Here is a 15317-nt window from a genome sequence, read left to right on the forward strand (position 1 = left end):
ATCAATCAGCGATAGCTCTCCCAGAGATCTCCATCTCATCACTAAAACCCAGGTCAACTCAGCGACCAGCAAGCTCCAGTGCTGGACACCCCATGCCAAACAACTAGCAAGACAGGAACACAATCCCACTCATTAGCAGAGAGGCTGCCTAAAATCATAATAAGGTCACAGACACCCCCAAACACACCACCAGACACAGTCCTGCCCACCAGAAAGACAAGACCCAGCCTCATCCACCAGAACACAGGCACCAGTCCCCTCAACCAGGAAGCCTACAAAACCCACTGAACCAACCTTACCCACTAGAGGCAGGCACCAAAAACAACAGGAACTACAAACCTGCAGCCTGCGAAAAGGAGATCCCTAACACAGTAAGTTAAGCAAAATGATAAGACTGAGAAATATGCAGCAGATTAAGGGAAGGTAAAAACCCACCAGACCAAACAAATGAAGAGGAGCTAGGCAGTCTACCTGAAAAAGAATTCAGAGTAATGATAGTAAAGATGATCCAAAATCTTGGAAATAGAATAGAGAAAATACAAGAAACATTTAACAAGGAGCTAGAAGAACTAATGAGCAAACAAACAATGATGAACAACACAATAAATGAAAATAAAAATTCTCTAGAAGGAATCAATAGCAGAATAATGGAGGCAGAAGAATGGATAAGTGACCTGGAAGATAAAACAGTGGAAGTAACTACTGCAGAGCAGAATAAAGAAAAAAGAATGAAAAGAATTGAGGACAGTCTCAGAGACTTCTGGGACAACATTAAACACAACAACATTTGAATTATAGAGGTCCCAGAAAAAGAAGCAAAAAAGAAAGGGACTGAGAAAATATTTGCAGAGATTATAGTTGAAAACTTCCCTAATATGGGAAAGGAAATAGTTAATCAAGTCCAGGAAGCGCAGAGAGTCCCATACAGGATAAATCCAAGGAGAAACATGCCAAAACACATATTAATCAAACTATCAAAAATTAAATACAAAGAAAAAATATTAAGAGCAGCAAAGGAAAAGCAACAAATAACATACAAGGGAATCCCTATAAGGTTAACAGCTGATCTTTCAGCAGAAACTCTACAAACCAGAAGGGAGTGGGAGGACATATTTAAAGTGATGAGGGCTTCACCTGTGGTGCAGTGTTTGAGAATCTGCCTGCCAATGCAGGGGACACGTGTTTGAGCCCTGGTCTGGGAAGATCCCACATGCCACGGAGCAACTAGGCCTGTGAGCCACAACTACTGAGTCTGCACATCTGGAAGCTGTGCTCCACGACAAGAAGGGCCACGACAGTGAGAGGCCCACACACCGTGATGAAGAGTGGTCCCCGCTCGCAATAACTAGAGAAAACCCACGCACAGAAACAAAGACCCAACACAGCCAAAAATAAATAAATAAATAAAATTTAAAAAATAAATAAATAAAAAAATTAAGTGATGAAAAGAAAAAACCTACAGCCAAGATTACTCTAGCCAGCAAGGATCTCATTCACATTCGCAGAGAAATTAAAACCTATACATACAAGCAAAAGCTAAGAGAATTCAGCACCACCAAACCAGCTCTACAACAAATGCTAAAGGAACTTCTCTAGACAGGAAACACAGGAGAAGGAAAAGACCTACAATAACAAGGACAAAACAACTAAGAAAAATGGTAATAGGAACATACATATCGATAATTACCTTAAATGTAAGTGGATTAAATGTCCCAACCAAAAGACACACATTGGCTGAATGCATACAAAAACAAGACCCATATATATGCTGTCTAAAACAGTCCCATTTCAGACGTAGGGACACATACAGACTGAAAGTGAGAGCATGGGAAAAGATATTCCATGCAAATGGAAATCAAAAGAAAGCTGGAGTAGCAATTCCCATATCAGACAAAATAGACTTTAAAATAAAGACTATTACAAGAGACAAAGAAGGACACTACATAATGATCAATCCAAGAAGATATAACAATTGTAAATACTTATGCACTGAACGTAGGAGCACCTCAGTACATAAGGCAACTGCTAACAGCCATAAAAGGGGAAATCGACAGTAACACAATCACAATGGGGGACATTAACACCCCACTTTCACCAATGGACAGATCATCCAAAATGAAAATAAATAAGGAATCACAAGCTTTAAATGACACATTAAACAAGATGGACTTAATTGATATTTATAGGACATTCCCTCCAAAAACAACAGAATACACTTTCTTCTCAAGTGCTCATGGAACATTCTCCAGGATAGATCCTATCTTGGGTCACAAATCAAGCCTTGGTAAATTTAAGAAAATTGAAATCGTATCAAGTATCTTTTCTGACCACAATGCTATGAGACTAGATATGAATTTCAGGAAAAAAGTGTAAAAAATATGAACACATAGAGGTTAAACAATACGTTATTAAATAACAAAGAGATCACTGAAAAAATCAAAGAGGAAATCAAAAACTACCTAGAAACAAATGACAATGAAAACATGATAACCCAAAACGTATGGTATGCAGCAAAAGCAGTTCTAAGAGGAAAGTTTATAGCAATACAATCCTACCTCAAGAAACAGGAAAAATCTTAAATAAACAACCTAACCTTACACCTAAAGCAATTAGAGAAAGAAGAACAAAAAAACTCCCAGAGTTAACTGAAGGAAAGAAATCATAAAGATCAGATCAGAAATAAATGAAAAAGAAATGAAGGAAACAATAGCAGAGATCAATAAAAGTAAAAGCTGGTTCTTTCAGAAGATAAACAAAACTCACAAACCATTAGCCAGAGTCATCAATAAAAAAAGGGAAAAGACTCAAATCAACAGAATTAGAAATGAAAAAGGAGAAGAAACAACTGGCACTGTAGAAATACAAAGGACCATGAGACATTAACTACAAGCAACTATATGCCAATAAAATGGACAACCTGGAAGAAATGGACACATTCATAGAAAAGCACAACCTTCCGAGACTGAACCAGGAAGATATAGAAAATATAAACAGGCCAGTCACAAGCACTGGAATTGAGACTGTGATTAAAAATCTTCCAACAAACAAAAGCCCAGGACCAGATGGCTTCACAGGTGAATTCTATCAAACATTTAGAGAAGAGCAAACACCTATCCCTCTCAAACTCTTCCAAAATATAGCAGAGGGAAGAACACTCCCAAACTCATTCTACGAGGCCACCATCACCCTGATACAAAAAACCAGACAATGATGTCACAGAAAAGGAAAACTACAGGACAATAACACTGATGAACATAGATGCAAAAATCCTCCACAAAACACTAGCAAACAGAATCCAACGGCACATTAAACGGATTATACACCATGATCAAGTGGGGTTTATCCTAGGAATGCAAGAATTCTTCAATATACACAAATCAATCAGTGTGATACACCACATTAACAACTAAAAGATAAAAACCATATGATCATCTCAATAGATGCAGAAAAAGCTTTAGATAAAATTCTAAACCCATGTTTGGTAAAAACTCTTCAGAAAGTAGGAATCGAGGGAACGTACCTCAGCATAATAAAGGCCATATATGACAAACCACAGCCAAAATCGTTCTCAATAGTGAAAAACAGAAACTATTTCCACTAAGATCAGGAACAAGACAATGTTGCCCATTCTCACCACTATTATACAACACAGTTTTGGAAGTTTTAGCCACAGAAATCAGAGAAGAAAAAGAAATAAAAGGAATCCAAATTGGAAGTAAAACTGTCACTGTTTGCAGATGACATGATACTATATATAAAGAATCCTAAAGATGCTACCAGAAAACTACTATAGCTAATCAATGAATTTGGTAAAGTAGTAGGATACAAAATTAATGCACAGAAATCTCTTTCATTCCTATACACTCATGATGAAAAATCTGAAAGAGAAATTAAGGAAACACTCCCAAATACCATTGCTACACAAAGAATGAAACATCTAGGAATAAACTTACCTAAGGTGACAAAAGACCTGTATGCAGAAAACTATAAGACACTGATAATAGATATCAAAGATGATACAAAGAGATGGAGAGATATACCATGTTCTTGGTATATCAACATTGTGAATCAACATTGTGAAAATGACTATACTCCCCAAAGCAATCTACAGATTCACTGCAATTCCTATCAAATTACCAGTGGCATTTTCCACAGAACTAGAATGAAAAATTTCACAATTTGTATGGAAACACAAAAGACCTTGAATAGCCAAAGCAATTTTGAAAAAGAAAAATTGAGCTGGACTAACCAGGCTCCCTGGCTTTAGACTATACTACAAAGTTACAGTAATCAAGACAGGATGGTACTGGCACAAAAAGAGAAATACAGATCAATGGAACAGGATAGAAAGCCCATGACATAAACCCACACACATATGGTCACCTTATCTTTGATAAAGGAGGCAAGAGTATAAAATGGAGAAAAGACAGCCTTTTCAATAAGTGGTGCTGGGAAAACTGGATAGCTACATGTAAAAGAATGAAATTAGAACACTCCCTAATACCATACACAAAAATAAACTCAAAATGGATTAAAGATCTAAATGTAAGGCCAGACACTATAAAGGAAAACATAGGCAGAACACTCTATGACATAAATCACAGCAAGATCCTTTTTGACCCACCTCCTAGGGAAATGGAAATAAAAATAAACAAATGGGACTTAATGAAACTTAAAAGTTTTGCACAGCAAAGGAAACCATAAAGAAGACAAAAAGACAACCCTCAGAATGGGACAAAATATTTGCAAATGAAGCAACTGACAAAGGATTAATGTACAAAATATATAAGCAGCTCATGCAGCTCAATATCAAAAAAACAAATAATCCAATCCAAAAATGGGCAGAAGACCTAAATAGACATTTCTCCAAAGATGATATACAGATTGCCAAAAAACACATGAAAGGATGCTCAGCATCACTAATCATTAGAGAAATGCAATTCAAAACCACAGTGAGGTACCACCTCACACTGGTCAGAATGGCCATCATCAAAAAATCTACAAACGATAAATACTGGAGAGGGTGTGGAGAAAAGGGAACCCTCTTGCACTGTTGGTGGGAATGTAAATTGATACAGCCACTATGGAGAACAGTATGGAGATTCCTTAAAAAACTAAAAGTAGGGGCTTCCCTGGTGGCGCAGTTGTTGAGAGTCCACCTGCCGATGCAGGGGACGTAGGTTTGTACCACGGCCCGGGAAGATCCCACATGTCGTGGAGCGGCTGGGCCTGTGAGCCATGGCTGCTGAGCCTGCGCGTCTGGGGCCTGTGCTCTGCAATGGGAGAGGCCACAACAGTGAGACGCCCACGTACCCCCCCCCCCAAAAAAAAAAAACCTAAAAGTAGAACTACCATACAACCCAGCAATCCCACTACTGCACATATATCCTGAGAAAACCATAATTCAAAATGAGTCAGGTACCACAATGTTCACTGCACCTCTATTTACAATAGCCAGGACATGGAAGCAACCTAAGTGTCCATCGACAGATGAATGGATAAGGAAGATGTGGCAGATACGTACAATGGAATATTACTCAGCCATAAAAAGAAACGAAATTGAGTTATTTGTTGTGAAGTGGATGGACATAGAGTCTGTCATACAGAGTGAAGTAAGTCAGAAAGAGAAAAACAAATACCCTATGCTAACACATATATGAAATCTGAAAAAAATAAAATGGTTCTGAAGAACCTAGGTGTACAACAGGAATAAAGACACAGACATAGAGAATGGGCTTGAGGACACTGGGAGGGGGATGGGTAAGCTGGGATGAAGTGAGAGAGTGGCATTGACATATATACACTACTAAATGTGAAATAGATAGCTCGTGGGAAGCAGCCGCAGAGCACAGGGAGAACAGCTTGGTGGTTTGTGACCACTAGAGGGGTGGGATAAGGAGTGTGGGAGATGCAAGAGGGAGGGGCCGTGGGGATATATGTATACGTATAGCTGATTCACTTTGTTATACATCAGAAACTAACACAACAATGTAAAGCAATTATACTCCAATAAAGATGCTTAAAAAAAATAAAATAAAGAAATGGTTGATTTTTGCTGACTTCCCGGAATGCTGCATTGAGGAAGATTCTAAAACCATGTAGATGCTCATTTGAAAGAGAAATGTTATTAAATAGTAGTGTCATCCATAGGCATGGATAGGGAAGAAAAATGGTATTTATATTCTGTATTGACAGACGTTAAAAATGAGAATAACCCACATTTTCTTTGCAGAGTCTGCTGTATACTTTTAGTACTTGCTTTACAGTGTTCATCTGGGTACAAAGAAAAAAAATTCCAAATCTCTAATATTTTTTTGTACATTTTACAGTATAATTTACTTAAAGATTAACTTTTAAAAATCCTTAATGAGCCCAACAAATGTTTGTATTTGCTTTTCTTCTCTTACGTAAACAAGTCTATACTTAGATTAAAGCAGATGATCACAGAAGCACACACACACACACACACACACACACATATTTAAATTTTATTGAAGTATAGTTGATTTACAATGTTGTGTTAATTTCCACTGTACAGCAAAGTTATTCAGTTGTACTTATATATTCTTTTTCATATTCTTTTCAACTATGGTTTATCATAGGATATTGCATATAGTTCTCTGTGCTAACTGTAGGACCTTATTGTTTATCCATCCTATATGTACTAGTTTGCATCTGCTAATCCAAAACTCCAAATCCTTCCCTCCCCCTTGGAAATAACAAATCTGTTCTCTATTTCTGAGAAGCACATGTATTATTTGATTTAATTCTCACACCAACCCTATGATGCAGGAAGGATGGGTATTGTTTTTTTAATCTTCAATCTTCATTTTATAGATAATGGCCAGTCATATAATGTCCTTCAACTAAGGATATACATTTAACATAAAGGGATTTACTCCCATGCATTCATTCTTTGAATCTTTTTCCCTTCCCACTATAATATGAGCACGTTTAGATGACTGGTAAGGTCCTCCCAGATCTAGCATTCAGTGACTTGAATGAACCCAGTGTGCCCCGTGCTATAATTCATCTCATGGGAACTGAATGCCAAAAGAGTGTTAGCTTTAGCAAGTGGTTACTGAGTTGCTTGGTTGTCTGGGCAGTTTGACTGGTGGTTGGAGATCCTGTTTCAACATCTGTCTGGGAGGCAAACAAACAGAGCTTTACACCATGTTGACACGTGTGTCCTGGGTGATTCAAGATTATGACAGGAAGATAATCACTGGAGTCCAGTTACATTACGACTGGAGCAATTTTCCACTTGATGTGGAATTCCTCAGAGAGGAGCAATGTGGTTGGTTAAATTATGGGCACTGTCTTTACAATGCAAATCAGAAGGACTGTAGGCTCAAATCAGTCACTTAGGGGAATGGGTGGGTTCAAGAGACTGAGTCAGGTCTAAGGAAATGGGAGATGCAGACTGGGGCAAATCATAACATTTGTTTGGAAACTGAAAAGCAATAGGGTATGTAGACTGCATTTATCTTGTCTCCTCTGCCACATCCCCAAATACACACTTATAGATATAAGTTATTTTCCAACACTACAAGGCTCTTGCCATTCTCTGAACACAAATCCTCCCATAGAGTATTTCAGTCTAGGTAGAAAATCAGATAGGAAATATAATAATGCCTCTGCCATTTAGTGATTGTGCCCAAGGCAAATCCCTTATTCTCTGAGCCTCAATTACCTCATGTGTACAATGATGATGATAATATTGTTTATTTAACAGAGTTTTTGTGAACAATAAAACATTTAACAAAATGTCCAGTGTATAACTACTACACAATAAATATTCACTTGTTTAAAAATGAAATTACTTGCAAAAATCTAACAGCTGTGAAATATAGAACTAGGTCTACACTCTACTGAATGAACTTATACATATTGAGTCCCAGTTATGTGTGAAATGCTTTGCTACGATCTTTCATACACATTTGTCACACGTAACATTCATAAAACTCCCAAGACACTAGTATTTTTTAAATCAAATTTCAGAGAAAGTAAATAACATGAGTAAACCATGATGGTGTACCATTTTAAAATTTGATTACATAAAACAATACTTAATAATTACATAGAAAAGATTATTTTTATATAAGACACAGCACACATGCAATTGATAAATTCTATCTCATTAAAATTAGATACTCTCAACATAATAAAAGCTATATATGACAAACCCACAGCCAACATCATGCTCAATGGTGAAAACAAAAGCATTCTCTGTAAGATCAGGAGCAAGACAAAGGTGCCCACTCTCACCACTATTATTCAACACAGTTTTGGAATTCTTAGCCATGGCTATCAGAGAAGAAAAAGAAATAAAAGGAATCCAAATTGGAAAAGAAGAAGTAAAACTGTCACTGTTTGCAGATGACATGATACTATATATAAAGAATCCTAAAGATGCTACCAGAAAACTACTATAGCTAATCAATCAATTTGGTAAAGTAGCAGGACAACAAAAAGAATAAAATAACTAGGAATATGGACTTCCCTGGTGGCGCAGTGGTTGAGAGTCCACCTGCCAATGCAGGGGACAGGGGTTCATGCCCTGGTCCAGGAAGATGCCACATGCCATGGAGCAGCTAGACCCGTGAGCCATGACCTCTGAGCCTGCGCGTCCAGAGCCTGTGCTCTGCAATGGGAGAGGCCACAACAGTGAGAGGCCCACATACAGCAAAAATAAATAAATAAATAAATAAATAAAATAAAATAACTAGGAATAAACCTACCTAAGGAGGCAAAAGACTTGTATGCAGAAAACTATAAGACACTGATGAAAGAAATCAAAGATGATACAAACAGATGGAGAGATATATCATGTTCTTGGATTGGAAGAATCAACATTGTGAAAATGACTGTACTCCCCAAAGCAATCTACAGATTCAGTGCAATCCCTATTAAATTACCAGTGGCATTTTTCACAGAACTAGAACAAAAAATTTTACAATTTGTATGGAAACACAAAAGACCCTGAATAGCCAAAGCAATCTTGAGAAAGAAAAATGGAGCTGTAGTAATCAGGCTCCCTGATTTCAGACTATAATACAAAGCTACAATAATCAAGACGGTATGGCACTGGCACAAAAACAGAAATATAGATCAACAGAACAGGATACAAAGCCCAGAGATAAACCCACGCACATATGGTCACCTTATCTTTGACAAAGGAGGCAAGAATATACAATGGAGAAAAGACAGCCTCTTCAATAAGTGGTGCTGGGAAAACTGGACAGCTACATGTAAAAGAATTAAATTAGAACACTCCCTAACACTATACGCAAAAATAAACTCAAAATGGATTAAAATGTAAGGCCAGACACTATAAAACTCTTAGAGGTAAACATAGGCAGAACACTCTATGACATAAATCAGAGCAAGATCTTTTTTGACCCACCTCACAGAGTAATGGAAATAAAATAAAAAATAAACAAATGGGACCTAATGAAACTTAAAAGCTTTTGCACAGCAAAGGAAGCCATAAACGAGAGAAAAAGACAACCCTCAGAATGGGACAAAATATTTTCAAACGAAGCAACTGACAAAGGATTAATGTACAAAATATATCAGCTCATGCAGCTCAATATCAAAAAAACAAACAACTCAATCCAAAAATGGGCAGAAGATCTAAATAGACATTTCTCCAGGGAAGATATACAGATTGCCAACAAACACATGAAAAGATGCTCAACATGACTAATCATTAGAGAAATGCAAATCAAAATTACAGTGAGGTATGACCTCACACTGTTCAGAATGGCCATCATCAAAAAATCTACAAACAATAAAGGCTGGAGGGGGTGTGGAGAAAAGGGAATGCCCTTGCACTGTTGGTGGGAATGTAAATTGATACAACCACTACGGAGAACAGTATGGAGGTTCCTTAAAAAACTAAAAATAGAATTACCATATGACCCAGCAATCCCACTACTGGGCATCTACCTGAGAAAACCATAATTCAGAAAGATACATTTACCACAATGTTCACTGCAGCAATATTTACAATAGCCAGAACATGGAAGCAACCTAAATGTCAATCAACAGATGAATGGATAAAAAAGATGTGGCACATATATACAATGGAATATTACTCAGCCATACAAAGGAAGAAAACTGAGTTATTTGTAATGAGGTGGATGGACCTAGAGTCTGTCATACAGTGTGAAGTAAGTCAGAAAGAGAAAAATACCATTTACTAACGCACATACGTGGAAACAAAAAAAACGGTACTGACGACCCTAGTGGCAGGGCAGGAATAAAGATGCAGATGTAGAGAACAGACTTGAGGACACAGGGGCAGAAGGGGACGCTGGGATGAAGTGAGAGAGTAGGATTGATATATATACACTACCAAATGTAAAATGGATGGCTAGTGCGAAGCTGCTGCATAGCACAGGGAGATCAGCTCTTTGCTTTGTGACGACCTATAAGGGTGGGATAGGTTGGATGGGAGGGAGGCTCAAGAGGGACGGGTATGGGGATATATACATACTTATAGCTGATTCACTTTGTTGTACAACAGAAATTAACACAACATCGTAAAGCAATTATACTCCAATAAAGATATAAAAACAAACAAACATTAAAAGGCAATGAAAATAAAAAATAAAACAAAATAAAATTAGATACTTCTATTTATCAAACCATACCAAAGCCAGAGCTGAAATTAAAGCCCTAAACTGGAAGAAGATATTTGAAATTCATATTCATAACAAAGGATTATGATCCAGAATGTATATATTTTAAAATGCTTGTAAATTCATAAGAAAAAGACGAACATTTTAAGAGGAAAATGGACAAAAATACAAATAGAAAGTATACAGAAGAGAAAACATGAATGTCCCATGAAGTTATAAAAAGATGCTTAGGCTCATTGGCAATTAAGGAATACACATTAAAACTAAAATGAATATATTTTCATATATTTTTACGGCCACAAGATTGACAACCATAAGAAGTTTGACAATGTAAGTGTTTCCCAGGATTGGGACAAAGGGAAATATCATACCTGTGGGAGAGAGTGTAAGTTATTATTACTTTGGAAAACAGTTTGGCACTGCTTCAAACAGAAGTGTGTCTGTACCCTGTGATTCAGCAATTCCAATCTTAGATATGTTCCATAGATAAATTCCTGCCTAATGGCTCACGGAAGCATGGTTCAAATGCCACCACCACCAACAAATCCAAATGATTACCTACGGTAGAGAGATAAGCAAATTATAATATGGTTATACAGCATTATATTCTACAACAATAAAAATGAATAAATTACAGCCACACCAACCACACGGATAAATCTCAAAAAAAAATAATGTTGAGCCAAAAGAGCAAGTCATAGAGGAATACATTCTGTATGATTTATTTACATAAAGGGCAAAACCAGGCAAATACACAGGATATTGTGCAGAGATGAAACAACGGCAAAAAGAAAGTGATTAACATAAAGTTTTGCTTTGAGATTCTTTCAGTGGGGAGAGAGAATTGATATCATGGAAGGTCACATAGCAGGCCCTCAAAGTTCATGCACTCTTCTGTATGTGTGATATGCTTCAAAAGAAAAAGAGGTTAAACAAGACAAAAGCCAAGTTCTCCCATCCCCCCAAAATCCTATTGTTGAGTGACAAAAGAAGCAGAATGAGATTTATAATACCGTATGTTTTCTATAAAATTAAAAACATATATGCATCTAAACCAACACTACATATTTTACAAGTATATACCAGTATTTAAGGATATATTTCAGACTCATTTACATGGACACCTGTGGCAACAAGGGAAGAAGAATTAGATTGGGTGTAGAGATGGAGAGGGTCAAGCAGTTATTCACCATGTATGAATTAATTTTGTAAAGTTATGTAGGGTTATTCACTGGCTCCCAAGTTTGTTCCCAAAGGGATTTGAGGAGGCAGAAAGACTGTTGAACTTCCCAGATCCATATTCCACTTTCTGAGCCCCTCAATTTTCTAGATTCCAAGGAGGCCAGCAGGAACAATCTGTATTATAAAGGAATCTAAATGATTTTGACAAGGAGCAATTCATTTTCTGAAGGCTAAGCTGAGTCTTAGGAAATAGCACACCTTGGAATGAGAAGGAGAAGCTGAGGATGGTACATGTGTTGGGCACGCCTTTGGCATTTCCATGCCTCAGTCCAGTCCTGCAAGACCTCTTGTTTGTCCTTACCCTGTCAGGGCTGAAGAGAAGAAGACAGGTGTCCTGTTTCCCAGGCTAACGTTACATAATTGATCATGCAGAGCGGAGTCCTTTGCCAAGCCAGATGGGATGCCCTGTGTGAGCCAGAACTGATGGGTCATTCCGGATCCTGCCCTTTATCCCAAGGACTTCTTAGGGGATAAGTGGAGTAGGATGGCCCAAATTTCAGGACGCCCACCTAGCCCAAATATCTGCTACACAGACAACTGAGAGAAGGGATGACACTGAAGGAGTGAGGATTCCAGAATAGAGGCAAAGTCAGCAGCATCGAAACTGGACAGATGAGTTCGCCTTAATCAGGGAAAGGAGAAATCTCATTCTTGTAATTTCCAAGACAGAAATAACAGATGTAAGGCCTAACTTTATAGATAGGAAAGGGGGGGAGCTCATGCACGAAGCCTTCAATTTTTCTGGCAAAAGTAGGCAAAGTCATAATTAGGTACAAAGATTGGTGCTAAGTACTAAAGGAGATGAAAAGACTAAGTTGCAGAGCCTGACCCCCCAGTAGTTTGCAAGCTACTTTCAAGTGTTCAACTTACACATTTGTATAGGGCAGCCTACGCCTGTGGAATGGTTACTTAATAGGTATTCAAACAAGGAAAGAATAACTCTGAGTGGCTGGGCGTAGTAAGCGCCGCTGTTAGACACAACATTAGTGCTCCATTTGCCCTTGGCCCCACTCTAACCTCAACCTACCTCCCACTTCAACCGTAGTTGTGATGGACAGATCAGACTCACCTCCCTCTGCCAGTGTTCTTGTCTTTCAGCTTCTTACCTCAGGGCCTTCTAGACTTTGGGAGCCTTTTCTGCCAGCTGGCAAGCATAGCCTGGGGGCAGTACCACACCACTGTCCCTTGGCTTGTATACGGACCTGAATTCCAACAGCCAGTAGCTATAATTCTTTGCCTGTGGGCTTGCTCTGACAGCCAGACCCCACTTGGTCTGTATGCTGGGAATGCTGGAAGTGCCAAGGAATTAAATTCTCACCTCCACCCCAGGCGCAGGCTTCAAACCTCCAGGCAGGACTGATGGAAGTGGTGGAGAGAGACTCTTCAGCGTTCCGTCCTCTCTGCAGGGATAATTCTGAGACGTAGTTCCACACTGGCTCCCAGAATTCCCCAATAGGACTGAGCTCCAGGTGCCCACAGTGGCGCCTAGCTTGCTGACACACCTTCACTGGCTTCCTTTTCTCTCAGTGACAGTTTCCTTCTCTCTTGCTTTCTTGCCTTACCTCTCACATGACTTTCACTCAAATCCTTGTCTAAAGATCTACTTCTAAGGGAACTTAAATAAACCAAGGTAATGCTCTGGGGAATCTCTCATCCAGGGATGGGGTCTGGGAGCAGGAGGGGAAGAGACAGGGGAGAAGCTGGTGTACAAGCACTCCAGTCTTCCATCCGACCAGTGGATAATTCTGGGAGGCATGCTGTACGCTTCTCAGGAGGTCCTGGCAAAGGTAACCTTCACAGTGCACCTTATGTTGGTTTTGCTTCCTCCTTTCAGTTCACCACACTCCTCACTTCTGCTTGCTGGGCTGGATCTCAAATAAAGTATCAGCATTCAGGTCTCTGAGTTGGGCTCTTGTTTTCTGGGGAAACTGAATGAACGCAGAAAGCTTTGTGGGAGAGAAGGTGTGAAATGGGCTGGAAAGTTAACTGTGGGCAGGAGTTAGGGGAGTGGTTGGAGAGGATGCCAGGCAGGAAAAGGAAATGACCAAGCAGGGAGGTGGAACTGGCTACAACATTTTCTGCTGGCTCTCATGGAAGGTTCTTGGTGGTGAGCCATGATGGAGAACACCAAAAAGGGAGTCTTGTTCCTTTTCTTGGCCTCTTGAGAAGAAACAACCTCACCCAAATAAGCTGGCACTGAGAAGACACATAAAGCCACTGCGGATGGTTATAACCCTTGTGTGAAAGTCCTCCAGACCTCCCCGTTGTCTGTCTCCAAAGTTGCCTGACCCCTTTTAGTTGCAGCCTTATAGTTTCTCCTCTATTCTTGACCAGACACACTCACTTGGCCACCCAGCGTGGACTTACCCTCCGTCCTGTGAGAAGAACATGTTCTTGGGATCTTCTCTAGTTGAGGGAGGGCACGAATCATTGGCCGCAGGCTGTGCCCTCCTGTTTCTGGTTCCCCTCTTCAGAGGAGAGGGATTAAATAGGATGTGATCAGCCCTCCGTCTGCTGAGGGTCAGGGTTCATGGGTTGGCTGGAAGGAAAGGCAAGCTAGCCTCCTGGATGCTGGGCAGGTGGCCACAGGAGTCTGTGCAGGATGTTGGAGTTGGTGTGGTCATTGTTTAACACAGAGCAGAATCTTGAACAAGCCACAGTCTCCAGCAAGAGCCTTTCTCTGCACAGTGTTCCTTCATCCCCCTCACCGCTGCTGACACACAGAGGAATGTAAATTCTATTCCTAATTCTGACTGCACTTGGCCTCTGCCTCAAAACCTGTCATGGGAATTTCAGGCTCCACCATCCTGCTTTTCTTCCTCACCTGATCCTGCTCAGACAATCTGCTTGCTCAGTGAAGCATGAGCTCGAGGAGGGTTTGCTTTGCCTCAGCTGTTTGGGGAATCACTGGGGGGTTTCCCTGAACATTTGTTCATTGTTATGGGCTTCCTCCTGCCAGCCTTATGAGATGGCTGGATGTTGTCCATGTGCTGGGAGATACTCCAGGATGACTTGGGGGAGAGAGAAACAGCTGCAACTCATAGGAGGGAATGTCCATTGATGTAGCGGTGGAGGGAACCCTGGCTTATAGCACCCATGAAGGGCTGTCAGAAGGGAAAAAGGGCATCGGACAACAAAGGTCCAGAGATGGGCTTGGGCTCTGGGGATAACACCCTCCGGGTCCCTCCTCATCCCCTCTCTGGGCCTCAACTTTCCATCTACAAAACACAAATGATCTCAAAGCACAGTCCCATTTTATTGGGGAACCCGTTGCAGAATGTGCCTCCCGTTCACATTGATTTTGCAAATTCTATCCTCATTAAATACATTCTTCATTCAGGTCTCAAATGTCTCTGACCTGACCTGGATGGAGGCAACAACTTTTTGGTGGGTCTCCTTGCCTTCCATCTGCTTCCAAGTTTTTTCTCT

Source organism: Lagenorhynchus albirostris, chromosome 2, assembly GCF_949774975.1.
Source record: "Lagenorhynchus albirostris chromosome 2, mLagAlb1.1, whole genome shotgun sequence".
Lineage (NCBI taxonomy): Eukaryota > Metazoa > Chordata > Mammalia > Artiodactyla > Delphinidae > Lagenorhynchus > Lagenorhynchus albirostris.